This window comes from Pristiophorus japonicus, unplaced genomic scaffold (genome assembly GCF_044704955.1).
Source record: "Pristiophorus japonicus isolate sPriJap1 unplaced genomic scaffold, sPriJap1.hap1 HAP1_SCAFFOLD_375, whole genome shotgun sequence".
Lineage (NCBI taxonomy): Eukaryota > Metazoa > Chordata > Chondrichthyes > Pristiophoridae > Pristiophorus > Pristiophorus japonicus.
In genome coordinates, this window is record NW_027253599.1 from 316,903 (window position 1) to 331,672 (window position 14,770).

The following is a 14,770-nucleotide window of genomic DNA, read 5'->3' on the forward strand; positions in this document are numbered from 1 at the left end:
AAAGTTGAACAAGAATTCAAAAGACTAGATACTGAGAGCATTATCTCTAAGATAGATCTATGTAATTGGGCTACATCCATTGTTGTTGTACCTAAGTCAGATGGAAAGGTAAGGTTGTGCAATGATTATAAAGTAACCGTAAACAGGTTCTGGAAGGTAATCTCCCCAACACATTGCCAAATGTAGAAGATTTGTTCACAACAACGAGTCAACTCACCCCCAGTAATGCTCGAGTAAACTCACCCCCAGTAATGTTAGAGTAGGTTCAATACTGGCATTGTTAGATTACACTGACCACCAATAATGGTAGAGTATTATTGACACCAGTTATGTTAGAGTAGGGCCAATACCAGTAATATTAGAGATGGACCAATACCAGCAATGTTTGCGTAGATTCTTCACCAAATCTGTTAGAGTAGGGTAACCAGCAGGAACGATAAGTTGTGTCACCGCAAGTATGGTTGCATTAGGTTCACCGCCAGTAATGTTAGAGTAGGGACTACTATTTTAGACAAGTGTCAATATCAGTAATGTTAGAGCTGGATCAACACCAGTCACCACCAGTAATTGTAGAATAGTTTCTCCATGTGTAAAGTTAGCTGGAATTATCACCAGTAATGTTAGAATAGGATCAGCACCAGTTATGTTAGAGTAGGGTCACGAGCAGAAATGTTACAGTAGGGTCAACAACAGTAATATTAGAGTAGAGTCACCACCAGTAAGGTTGGAACAGGTTCTCCTCCAATAATGTTAGCTTGGGGAACCACTAGAAATGTTAGAGTAGGTTCACCAACAGTAATGTTGGAGTACAGTCAACACCAGTAATATTATAGTAGGGTCACTATCTGTAATATTATAGTAGGATCGCCAGCAGTAACGTTGGAGCAGGATCACATCTGTTAATGTTAGAGTAGGGTCACCATCAGTAATGTGAGAGTATGTTTAGCGCCAATAATGGTGAATATGGTCAATATCAGTAATGTTAGATTAGGGTCAATGGCAATACTGTTAGAGTAGAATCAACACCATTAATGTTAGAGTAGAATTTCCATCAGTAATTAGGTTCACCATCAGTAATGTTAGGGTGAGGGCCCACGAGTCGGAGGGCCTTGGGGCCGCGAGTGAGAAAGGATGGGGGAGAGTGAGACTGGGGGAAAGAGAGGCTACCGGGCGTGTGAGAGAGGCTGGGGGTTGGAGGAGAGGGAACCAGGGTGGAGAGAGAGAGGCTGGGGACAGAGAGACAGAGGGGAATCGGAGGGGTGAGAGGGAACTCAGCAAAGATGGATCACATCCTTCCAACCCTCTACAAGGGCTATTGTTGGAGTGAATGATATCTAGAAGTCAGGACACTGTCACTATTCACTTCATACCCAATAAACCTGTTAACAATCCATGCACAATGCCCCTGCTATGGGGAGGGGGGGGGCATGGATGCACTTGCACTTGGGTAAGGCCATTGGCTGGGGGAGGCATGAAAATGGACTGGGGTAAGGCACTTCGCCCTGAGGAGGCACACACTTGGACTGGGGGACATGATTTTGGCTGACCCTTGCTGCCTTCTGAGGAATCTGTCCTCTGTCGCTTCAATGAGACAACGTGGATCGAGTTACAATTTCGAAAGTCAGTGAGATCTTGGGATGGGCGGATCCAGTGAAACTTCAGGGTTTGGCTTATCCTCCAAGATGACGAATCAGAAATAAGGGTGGAGCCTGTTGGCCCGTTTTGCAGTACAAATAATTGAAGCGATCTGCTAAGAGTAGGATGACATCCAATGCCAAAGAATGTGTCTTGACAGGTGGTGGTGTGGCCATTCTGGTAAGTAGGAGGTGGGCATCGGTGTCTAGTGCCCAATCCGACATTGAAGGGAGGAAATGTGGACAGCTGACATTGGACACATGGGCTTTAAATGGCTGCGTGAGCAGCTGCAAAGGATGTTCACGTCGGGCCTGGAGAGGGTATACTTTCCAGGGAGCAGTGCGAGCTGGTGCAGGAGGGCGACAGCAGCGAAGAGTGACGTCATCAAGGTCCAGTTCGTTGATTGGAGTGTGGGCAGATATAGCAGGTGCGGCGAGATCTGGATGAAGGAGCGGTGAGAGATTGTGGAGGGATGTGATCGGGGCCCAGGGCAGGAGTGAGTTCGGGGCCAGGGACCCAAGGTCAGCATGGGCCAGCCCGCACTGCAATACGTACATACTAGATCCATGCAGCAGAGCTGGTCTCCAGTCATCTTGGGTAACCCTTGCCACTGGACCAAGACCTAGCTCTGTCAAGCCGTGTGGTGGCTGGTGTGCAACGGCCACCACATGTTAAAAGACACTATGCACAGAATTCTTCCACACTTGAGGATGTAGTTTGGGTCCTTCATTCGAAACAACTGTGAACTCATCTTTTTTGGCATGGAAGCAAGTCATCCTCGTTTCGAGGGACCGCCTAAGATGGAGACAAATAAGTGTGTTTTGCTTTTGTATTAGCTGGTAATATTAGAGTCGGGTCACTACCAGTAATGTTTGAGTTGGGTCACCAGTCAGTAATGTTAGCCTCGTGTCACCAGCAGTAATGTTAGAGTAGAGTCATTATAAGTAATGTCAGAGTGGGGTCATCACCAGTCATGTTAGAGTAGGGTCACCACCAGTGATGTTAGATTAGATTAGATTAGTTGAACTGCAAAAGTGGCCAACAGGCTCCACCCATTATTTCTGATTGCTCCCCTTGGGGGATAAGCCCCATCCTGAAGTTTCACAGGAATGTGTCACTGGACCCACCCATCCCAAGGTCACCAGTAGGATTGCTACAGTAGGGTCACCATCAGTAATGTTCGAGTAGAGGCACCACTAATAATGTTAGAGGATTGTTAATACTAATATTGTTAGAGTTGGATCACCACCAGTAAGGTTTGGATAGGGTGACCACCGATCATGTTAGAGTAGGACCAGCACCAGTAATGTTATCTTACAGTCAACACCAAAATGATAGAGTTGAATCACCATCAGTAATGTTAGAGTAGAGTCACCATCATTAATGTTAGAGTAGAGGCACTGCCAATAATGTTAGAGTAGTCATGTTGGCGTTGGATCACCAGCAGTAATGTTAGTGTTGGAACAAAACCAGTAATGTTAGTATAGATTATGCAACAGTACTTTAGAGTAGGAAAACCACCACGAATGTTCGAATAGCTTCTCCTCCAGTATAGTCGAGTAGGGTCAGCACCAGTAATGTTACAGTAGGGACACCACTACTACCATTATACAAGTGTCAATATTGTTAGATTTGGATCATCACCAACAATGTTAGAATGGAGTCATCACCTGTCAGGTTAGAACAGTGTCACTACCAGCAATATTAGAGCATGAACATCGTGGGCAAAGGTGCAGCGAATGAGAGTACAGTGCCCCTGAAGAGCCGAGGGCCCAGGCACAGCACAGGCTTGCCCACACTGCAATACAATTTAGATGAAGGAATTGAATGTAATATCTCCAGGTTTGCAGATGACACTAAGCTGGATGGCAGTGCGAGCTGCGAGGAGGATGCTAGGAGGCTGCAGGGGAACTTGGACAGGTTAGGTGAATGGGCAAATGCATGGCAGATGCAGTATAATGTGGATCAGTGTGAGGTTATCCACTTTCGTGGCAAAAACAGGAAGGCAGATTAGTAAAAGGGAAGTTGGGTGTCATTGTACGTCAGTCATTGAAGGTATGAATGCAGGTACAGCAGGCAGTAAAGAAAGCAAATGGCATGCTGGCCTTCACAGCAAGGGGATTTGAGTATAGTAGCAGGGAGGTCTTTCTGCAGTTGTACAGGGCCTTGGTGAGACCACAGCTTGAGTATTGTGTGCAATTTTGGTCTCCTAATCTGAGGAAGGACATTCTTGCTATTGAGCGAGTGCAGCGAAGGTTCACCAGACTGATTCCCAGGATGGCAGGACTGACATATGAAGAAAGATTGGATCGACAAGTTTTATATTGACTGGAATTTAGAAGAATGAGAGGGGATCTCATAGAAACATATACAATGCTGACGGGATTGGACAGGTTAGATGCAGGATGAATGTTGCTGATGTTGGGGAAGTCCAGAACTAGGAGTCACAATCGAAGGATAAGGGGTAAGCCATTTAGGACCGAGAGGAGGAGAAACTTCTTCAGTCAGAGATTTGTGAACCTGTGGAATTCTCTACCACAGAAATTTGTTGAGGCCAATCCGTTAGATATATGCAAATGGTGTTAGATGTGGCCCTTACTGCTAAAGGGATCAAGGGATATGGAGAGAAATCAGGAATGGGGTACTGAAGTTGCTTGGTCAACCCTGTTCATATTGAATGGTGGTGAAGGCTCTAAGGACCAAATGGCCTACTCCTGCACCTACTTTCTATGTTTCTATGTGTAAGCACTGGGACCATGCAGCAGAGCAAGTCGTCCTGGTTCAACCCTTGCTACTGGATAAAGGCCTAGCTCTGTTGAGCCCTTGTGATGGCTGATCTGCAACGGTCAACACACGTTAAAAGAATCCACGCACCAGCATCTTCCACCCCCGCAACTGGAGTTCAGGAATAGGAACATCGCATCCTTCGTTGAAACATCTGTGAGCTCTCGAGAAAGAAAGTCATCATCCTTCGGGGGACAGTCTATGATGAAGATAGAGTAGGGGCACCACCAGTAATGTTAAAGTAGGATTACCACCACTAATGTTAGAGTAGGGTCACCATCAGTAATGTTAGAGTAGGGTCACCAACATTAATGTTATATTTGGTTCACCACCACTAATGTTGGAGTACATTCACCACCAGTAATGTCAGAGTAGAGTCAGCAACAATAATGTTGCAATTGGGTCACCATCAATAATGCAAGGCTAGCCTCAATATCAGTAATGTTAGATTAGGGTTAATAACATTACTGTCAGTGTAGAAACTACACCATTAAAGTTAAAGTAGAATCTCCACCAGTAATGAAAGTATAGAATCATCACCAGTAATGTTAGAGTAGTTTTATCACCAGTAATGTCAGAGTAGTTTTATCACCAGTAATGTCAGATTAGTTTTATCACCAGTAATGTCAGAGTAGTTTTATCACCAGTAATTTTGCATTAGGTTCAATACCAGTAATGTTAGCGTAGGGTCTCCATCATTAATTTTAGAGTTAAGTCACCACCAGTAATGTTAGAGTAAGGTCAAAACTGGTAATGTTAGAGTAGCTTCACCACCAGTGATGTTACAGTACGGTCACAACCAGTAATGTTAGTGTAGGGTCACCACCAGTGAGGTTACAGTGTGGTCACCACCAGTAATGTTAGAGTAAGGTCAAAACCAGTAATGTTAGAGTAACTTCACCACCAGTGATGTTAGAGTATGGTCACCACCAGTAATGTTAGAGTAGGGTCACCACCGGTAATGTTAGAGTAAGGTCAAAACCAGTAATGTTAGAGTAACTTCACCACCAGTAATGTTAGAGTAGGGTCACCACCGGTAATGTTACAGTATGGTCACCACCAGTAATGTTAGAGTAGGGTCACCACCAGTAATGTTAGAGTAGGGTCACCACCGGTAATGTTAGAGTAAGGTCAAAACCAGTAATGTTAGAGTAACTTCACCACCAGTAATGTTAGAGTAACTTCACCACCAGTGATGTTACAGTATGGTCACCACCGGTAAGGTTAGGGTAGGGTCACCACCAGTGATGTTACAGTACGGTCACCACCAGTGATGTTACAGTACGGTCACCACCAGTGATTTACAGTATGGTCACCACCAGTAATGTTAGTGTAGGGTCACCACCAGTAATGTTAGTGTAGGGTCACCACCAGTAATGTTACAGTACGGTCACCACTGGTAATGTTAGTGTAGGGTCACCACCAGTGATGTTACAGTACGGTCACCACCAGTAATGTTAGTGTAGGGTCACCACCAGTGATGTTACAGTATGGTCACCACCAGTGATGTTACAGTACGGTCACCATCAGTGATTTACAGTATGGTCACCACCAGTAATGTTAGTGTAGGGTCACCACCAGTGATGTTACAGTATGGTCACCACCAGTGATGTTACAGTACGGTCACCACCAGTAATGTTACAGTACGGTCACCACCAGTAATGTTAGTGTAGGGTCACCACCTGTGATGTTACAGTATGGTCACCACTGGTAATGTTACAGTATGGTCACTACTGGTAATGTTAGTGTAGGGTCACCACCAGTAATGTTAGAGTAGGGTCACCACCAGTAATGTTACAGTATGGTCACCACTGGTAATGTTAGAGTAGGGTCACCACCAGTAATGTTAGAGTAGGGTCACCACCAGTAATGTTACAGTATGGTCACCACCAGTGATGTTAGTGTAGGGTCACCACCAGTGATGTTACAGTCCGGTCACCACCAGTAATGTTAGTGTAGGGTCACCACCAGTGATGTTACAGTATGGTCACCACTGGTAATGTTAGTGTAGGGTCACCACCAGTGATGTTACAGTACTGTCACCACTGGTAATGTTAGTGTAGGGTCACCACCAGTGATGTTACAGTACGGTCACCACCAGTAATGTTACAGTACGGTCACAACCAGTAATGTTAGTGTAGGGTCACCACCAGTGATGTTACAGTACGGTCACCACCAGTAATGTTACAGTACGGTCACAACCAGTAATGTTAGTGTAGGGTCACCACCAGTGATGTTACAGTACGGTCACCACCAGTAATGTTACAGTACGGTCACAACCAGTAATGTTAGTGTAGGGTCACCACAGTGATGTTACAGTAGGGTCACCACCAGTAATATTAGAACCACAACCAGTAATTTTAGAGTAGCATCATCTCCAGTAATGTTAGTATAGGCGCACACCAGCAATGTTAAAGCCCATTCATAATCACAATACAGAGCAATGTTAATTATGTACAACTCTCACTGAAGTAATATGAGGCTGCAAGAACCTAATGCAGAAACCGGGAGGGATCTTCCCTTGAGGGTAAGTTCTCTGGGTTCATTGATTAATGGACGAAGTTTCACTTACGAAGTTGTATAATTTCCCCAGAGGTGTCCCGCCGCATTGCAGTGGAAAATCTAGTCTTGTTTGTTAAGTGACTGGAACTAACACCAATTATTTTATAAACTGGTTTTCTCACAGGGGCACCGATTGTCCTATAAAGGGCGAGAGTTAACGGATCTCATAGGAACTACAGTCAGAATCGTGAGGCAGGACAGCAGTCAGATATTCTTCCAAAAATGACACTTCCAACAATTCTGCTGTTTAGGAACATTTATTATCCTTTCCTCGCAGCATTCACTGTTCCCGGTAAGTCAATATACCCTGTTGCCTAACAGCTTTTGACAACGTTACTGCTAATGATTGTATAACAGATTCCGAGAATTTCTGCACTGCAGACATTGATGCACAGGGAGAAGTCGGTGAATATCAGAGGGAATTCTCCCAGTCCGCGTGGCTGCTGAGGCGCTGTTCTGGTTGCTGGTGTGTGGATGTCGGGAGCACAACTTTGTTCCGTATACTGAGGGAGGGCGAGGCTGATGCCCAGACCGCTCTAACAGTACATAGCTCACTACAGCTTAGTAACCATATAATCATCCAATGTGTGCTTTGTTCCCTGTCTCCATTAAGCTGATAATCCCTTGTACTGCAGCCAGCACCACCCAACAGGGGACTGTGAAAGATATTTGGAGCAATAATTGCCGCTCAGGGAGCTGCTACCCTCCCCTCGGCTGCCAAGAACCTTCACAGTTCCACCTGCTGCGGGGAGGCCACTTCACCATCATCTTCGTAACAGATGTAATGTACAAAAATTCCCCTCCAAGGCTAATTAACGTGTATGCCTAGCCTCTCAGAAGCGAGCGGCTGGCCCTCTTCTAGCAGCTCCCACTGCTACTGGCGACGTCCAGGCCGGTGATTCTGGGCGGTGACTTCAACTGCATCATCGATGCGGCTAGACGATCCAGCAGAGCCGACAGCTAGCTGGACACCACATCCAGACTCCCGATAGATGCGGTAAAAGACGCCAAGCTGTGCGACATCTTCAGCAACCCTGCAGACAGAGCATCGCGCAGATACATCTGGTCGAGACCAGACGGGTCCGTCCGTTCCAGAATAGACTTCCTGTTTGTGTCCCACACGCTCAAGGTCAGATCCACCGACGTCACGCCGGTGTTCTTCTCTGACCACTGCCTCCTACTGGCCGACTGTCGCCCACAGGAAAACCAGAAAGTTGGCAGAGGGATATGGAAGCTGAACGTGAAACTGTTGACTCCGGAAAATGTGGAGGAACTCAAGAGGGATTACAAAGGTTGGAGAACCATAAAACCCCTCTGCGATTCCCCAATGCACTGGTGGGAAACAATCAAGACAAACATCAAGAGGTTCTTCATCCTCAAAGGTGTTCAGGAGGCGAGAGGGAGACAGAGAGAATTGTCCCAACTCCAGAAGAGCATGCAAATCCTGCTCCTGTTGCAGTCGATGGGGGTCGATGTTGCGGAGGAACTCGAAGAGGTGAAGGGCCAGCAAGCCTCGCTCTTTGCCTCAGAGTCCTCCAAAATCATTTTCCGCTCCAGAGTCCGCTCCATCGAGCAGGATGAGACGTGTTCGTGCTTCTTCTTCCAAAAGGTACATGGTGAGCTCTGTGATCACCAGCCTAAAGGAAGAAGACGGTTCTGTGACGTTTTCGCAGACTGACATGCTGAGGATCAGCAAATCCTTCTATGCCAGGCGGTATGACATCAAGCCCACAGACCGCGCGGCCTCCCAGTCGTTCCTGACGTCTATCACGGAGGTCCTAAATGACAGCGAGTGGGAGAGTCTGGACCACCCGTTAACTCTGGACGAGATGACAAAGGCCGTCCGGTTCCTTGTGGCGAGTAAAACTCCCGGAAGCGACGGCTTACCGGTCGAGTTGCATTTGGCTCTGTGGGACTGGATGGGCCCAGACCTGCTGGAAGTGTACGAGGGTATGCTTCTGGCTGGCAGTATGCCAGAATTAATGAGGAAAGGCATCATCACCCTCATCTACAAGCAGAAGGGGGAGAGGGAGGAAATCAAAAACTGGCGGCCCATTTCGCTGCTCAATGTGGACTACAAGATCCTGTCAAAGGTCATCGCCAACAGGGTCAAGTCTGCTCTTGAGCTGGTGATTCACCCGGACCAGACCTGCGCTGTCCCGGGCAGGAAGATCTCTGATAGCCTGGCGCTTCTCAGGGATACGATCGCCTACGTGCGGGACAGGGGGGTGGACACCTGCCTAATCAGCTTAGACCAGGAGAAGGCCTTTGACAGGATATCGCACATGTACCTGATGGACGTGCTCTCCAAAATGGGGTTTGGGGAGGGTATCCGCAATTGGATCCAACTGCTCTACAGAGACATCAGTAGCGCAGTTCTAATCAATGGGTGGGAAACTGAAAGCTTTCCGATCAGATCTGAAGTCAGGCAAGGCTGTCCTCTCTCGTCTGTCCTGTTTGTGTGTTGAATCGAGCCCTTTGCCAGGTCCATCAGGAAGGATGCGGGCATTAGAGGGGTGACAATCCCAGGCAGCGGAGGCGCTCAGGTCAAGACCTCCCTGTATGTGGACGATGTGGCCATCTTTTGCTCGGATCTGCAGTCGGTCCGCAGATTGATCACAATCTGCGACCAGTTTGAACTGGCCTTGGGAGCGAAGGTCAATCGCAGCAAAAGCGAGGCCATGTTCTTTGTCAACTGGGCTGACCAATCCTTTATTCCCTTCACCGTTAAGCCAGATTACCTGAAGGTGCTGGGAATATGGTTCGGAGCGGACGGGGCATGCGCCAAAAACTGGGAAGAGCGTATCGCCAAAGTGAAGCAAAAACTGGGATGGTGGAAGCTGTGCTTCCTCTCCATGGCAGGAAAGAACCTGGTCATCAGGAGTGAGGTGCTCTCGGGGTTGCTGCACGTGGCACAGGTCTGGCCCATCTCTCGCTCCTGTGCCACGGCAGTTACCCGGGCCGTCTTCCACTTTGTCTGGAGGTCCAAAATGGAATGTGTCCGCAGAGACACAATGTACAAATCTCTGGACAGTGGAGGAAAGGATGTTCCGAACGTGGCCCTCATCCTGATGGCCAGCTTTGTGTACGGCTGTATCAAGCTGTGCACAGACCCCCGGTACGCAAACACCAAGTGTCACTACGTGCTGAGGTTCTACCTGTCCCCGGTGTTGCGAAGGATGGGCCTGGCCACGCTGCCGCGAAACGTCCCCACCAGTTGGACCATGTCTGTCCACCTGTCCTTCGTGGAAAAGTTTTTCACAAAAAACCCCTTTGACCACAAGGCCATAAAACAGTGGTCAGCACGTAACGCCCTGGACGCCCTACGAAAGAAGGAGAGGGTGGACCCTGTCGGGTGGTTCCCCGAGCAGACTGTCGAACTCATTTGGCAGAACGTCTTATCACCAGAGCTTTCACACAAGCACCAAGACGTAGCTTGGTTGCCGGTGAGGAGGGCCTTACCCGTCAGAGCATTCATGCACAGCCGATGTCTCAGCAGCACGGCACAGTGCCCCCGAGTCGGCTGCAGGGCGGACAAGACTGGCACCCATCTCCTTCAGGATTGCACCTTCGCAAGGCAGGTCTGGAAAGAGATGCAGTGGTTGCTGTTGAGGTTCATTCCAAGCAGCTCCGTAACACAGGACTCTGTGCTCTACGGGCTGTTCCCAGGGACACACACCGAGACAGACATCACCTGCTGCTGGAGGGCCATCAACTCGGTCAATGACGCTCTTTGGTCTTGCCAAAACTTGCTGGTCTTCCAGAGCAAGGAGATGACCACGTCTGCGTGTTGCAGACTGGCACAATCCAAGATCCAGGATTACGTGCTGAGGGACGCACTTAAAATTGGTGCATTCGCCGCAAAGGCACGGTGTGGAAGGGCCACAGTTTAAAGCCCTTCTGCCACAGTAAACCCGGGGGCAGGAATCAGTACAAAACTCCCCTCGGGCTGTACTTGTAACTTATTTTTTGTATACATGGAGCACCATGATCTGTAAACACCTATGTAGTGCCATGTACAATGCAAGGTCTGTTTCGTAATGCACGTTGAAAAGAAAAATGTAAATGTACCGTCACCCATTCCGTGTACTGCATAGTGACACATGTAATGTAGTTTGTTGAATGTACTACAAGGTATCCCGTATTGTACCGAATTGTACTTGAACTGAAAAGCAAGGAAATGTATCGAACGGAACTGCCGTCAGCACCCAAATGTAGTGTATGGGATTGCTGACTGCAGCTAAATGCACTGAACTGCTTTTGAATGTACTGTACAAATTTTTATATGAATAAAGTATATTTTGAAATATAAAAAAAATGTTCCACCCGCTCTGTGAATGAACAACTCCTTCTGGGCGATTAGAAACAGAAAAAACACTGAGTTTTGAGCTAACTTAAAGGTTGTCTCAGCTGGACGCTTTATTTGAAGTGATATATTTCTAGTAATTGTTTGGAAATTATATTTAATACAGCTGACACGCTATGCCAGTCCCGGGATCCACTTCACCAATTAAACCGATGAAATTCAATGTAAAATCCCATCGGTTACTCCTTGTGCTAGTACCTTATAAAACTGGCTCCATGCATCACATGGTACCAGCCTCATGGTGGGATGATTTAAGTGCTCCACACTGCATTGAAATATGTGTTTGGATGTATGTAAGGGAATCCACTTCTTTATTGTCTCTCGAATATGAACAAGTTACAGAACCATCCAAGGATCCGCTTTTAGGAGCTTTTATCTGTAACTGTACCATCCCTACGAGAAAGGACGTTCTTGCTATTGAGGGAGTACAGCAGAGGTTCACCAGACTGATTCTCGGGATGGCAGGACTGACATATGAGGAGAGACTGGATCGACTGGGCCTGTATCCACTGGAGTTTAGAAGATTGATAGGGGATCTCATAGAAACATATAAAATTCTGACGGGACGGGACAGGTTAGAGGCAGGAAGAATGTTCCCATTTCTGGGGTGTTCCAAAACCAGGGGTCATAGTCTAAGGATAAGGGGTAGGCCATTTATGGCTGAGATGAGGAGAACTTCTTCACTCAGAGAGTGGTTAACCTGTGGAATTCCCTACCGCAGAGAGTTATTGAGGCCAGTTCATTAGATATATTCAAAAGGGAGTTAGATATGACCCTTATAGCGAAAGGGATCAAGGGGTATGGAGAGAAAGCAGGAAAGGGGTACTGAGGTGAATGATCAGCCATGATCTTATTGAATGGTGGTGCAGGCTCGAAGGGCCGAATGGCCTACTCCTGCACCTAATTTCTATGTTTCTATGTACTGCAACTTGGCCTTGACCGCAAAGTTAGAATGTGTATCGAGCCTCAAACTGGAGTCAGGGGCGATAGCGATTGGAATAACAATCGAGAGATGTATAACGGACGGCAGATCCAAAGTCGCCCAGATTCAAAGTTGGCCTCCGACCTCACCCCAGCCATTGATCCATCTGTGCCTGGGTGTCGGTGGTGGAGTCGATCTCCGTTACAATTTTCCCAATTGATTCCGAGTGACCCTCGGCCACAGCCCTGGCAACATCTGACTGAAATAAAACAGAGAATGCTGGAACTCTCAGCGGTCTCAGGCAGCATCTGTGGGGACAGAAACTGAGTTAAATGTCTGGTCGATGACCCTTCGTCAGAACATGCAATAGTTCGAAAAGTAACAGATTCTTATGGAAGTTCTGGGGCCCTGAAAAGGGGAGCATGGGGTAAGTGGAAAGAACAAAATGGAAGGTTGTGATACGAGGGAAAGCAGAAGGGATTTGAGAGAAAGGGGGATGATGGGCTGAATTGAGATGGTAATAGCACAAGTTAGGAAACTAAAGGTGAGTCTAGATGGGGTATGATTCGCGGAATAATTGCCAGCTACCATGGAAAACAGAAGAAAACAAAATAAAAATAAAGGAGGGGGAAAGGTTTTGTAAAAAAAAAAGCGAGGAAAGGGAGCAAACTGTGGGGAGAGATTATGGACTGAAATTGTTGAACTCGATGTTAAGTCCAGAAGATTGCTAAGTACCTGAATGAAAGATGAGCTGCTGTTCATCCAGCTTGCCTTGAGCTTCATTGGAACAGTGTAGGAGGCCGCAGACAGAGAGGTCAGAGTGGGAGTGGAGAATTAAAGTGACAGGCGACCAGATGCTCGGGGTCACCCTTGTGGAATGAACAGAGGTGTTCGCAAAATGGTCACCCAATCTGCCTTTGGTCTCCACAATGTAGAAGAGAATGTCTGACTGAAGTTTGCTGGACTGCAGATTCTCAGACCCTCGATATTGAATGTAGAATGATGTAATACTTTTCACAAAATGTCATCACTCGACTTTATAAAAGATAATAGGAAGATATCTTAACATCTCCCTGAAATAATTGCAATATTTACCTGAGTTCCCTGTCACTGACTATTTACAATCTATATTAACGACTTGGAGGAAGGGACCGAGTGTAACGTAGCCAATTTGCTGACAATACTAAGATGGGAAGAAAAGCAATGTGTAAGGAGGACACAACAAACCTGCAAAAGGACATATACAGGCTAAGTGAGTGGGCAGAAATTTGGCAGATGGAGTATAATGTTGGAAAGTGTGGGGTCATGCACTTTGGCAGAACAAATCAAAGAGCAAGTTATTATTTAAATGGAGAAAGATTGCAAAGTGCTGCAGGACAGTGGGACCTAGGGGTACTTGTGCATGAAACACAAAAGGATAGTATGTAGGTACAGCAAGTGCTCAGGAAGGTCAATGGTATATTGGCCTTTATTGCAAAGGGGATGGAGTATAAAAGCAAGAAAGTCTTACTACAGCTATATAATTATTATAAATCCGTCAACTCACATTAACATAGCTCATTTTAGACTCGCTCTTGCCTTACAAAAGTCACTTTGTGGGGACCACCACGTGGCAATGCTCCCGGGTGCATTTGCTTTTTAAGGCGCCATCTTGGATTCCACGAGACTTCTCCTTGGGCGCCGCCATCTTTGATGCTCTGCTGCTTTGGACACGAGGCCGCTGCCATCTTGCTCTCCGCCGCTCCGGATGCCCTCCGCCGCTGCAGCCTCCGCTCCCCTCCGCTGCCACCTGACTTGCCGCCTCTCCTGCGGCCGTCGTCGTCGCTTCTCCGGCAGCCACCGTAGCCGCCTCCCCTGCGACCGTCATGGACTCTCCAGCCGCCGCACTTGCCTCCTCCCCTGCGGCCTCCGTAGCGGCCGTCATGGCCGCCGACCTCCCGCTGCTGCCGCTGCCCGACTCTCGCTCTGCGTGGGCCCCTCCGATCCTCCAGCCATCCTGGATCTCTCATACCCTGCCCGCAGCGCCCCACCGGCTCAACCCCTCCCCGCCACGAGGCCCGCCTCTGCAGGGCTGCTTGCCTGTGGGGCGCAGGATCTCTGTGGCTTGAGGTCCGGGGCTGGGGCTTGCTCTGCTTGCCTGTGGGTGGATTGAGGCTGCAGCTCCAGCTCGGTCGGCGCTGCTCTCTGGGGACCCGGGGCACGGCAGCACCCCGGGGAGCAGCAGCCTGTGGGGCGATGAAGTCTTCCCGGGTCCCAAGGACCGTCCCCATCCACCTCCGGCCGAGGAGCATCGGCCCATCGCCTGCAACGACCCACAAAGGTAAACCGTGCGTCTCGTTCCCGTGGGATACCTGCACCATCGCTCTGCCAAGAACAGGTATCAGTTCCCTGGTGTACGTACTCAGCTTCACCGTGACCGGGACCAGCTTGGGTCGTGCAGCTGGGTTAATCCACAGTTTATCAAAAGTTCTCTGACTCATCAACGACAGACCCGAGCCTGT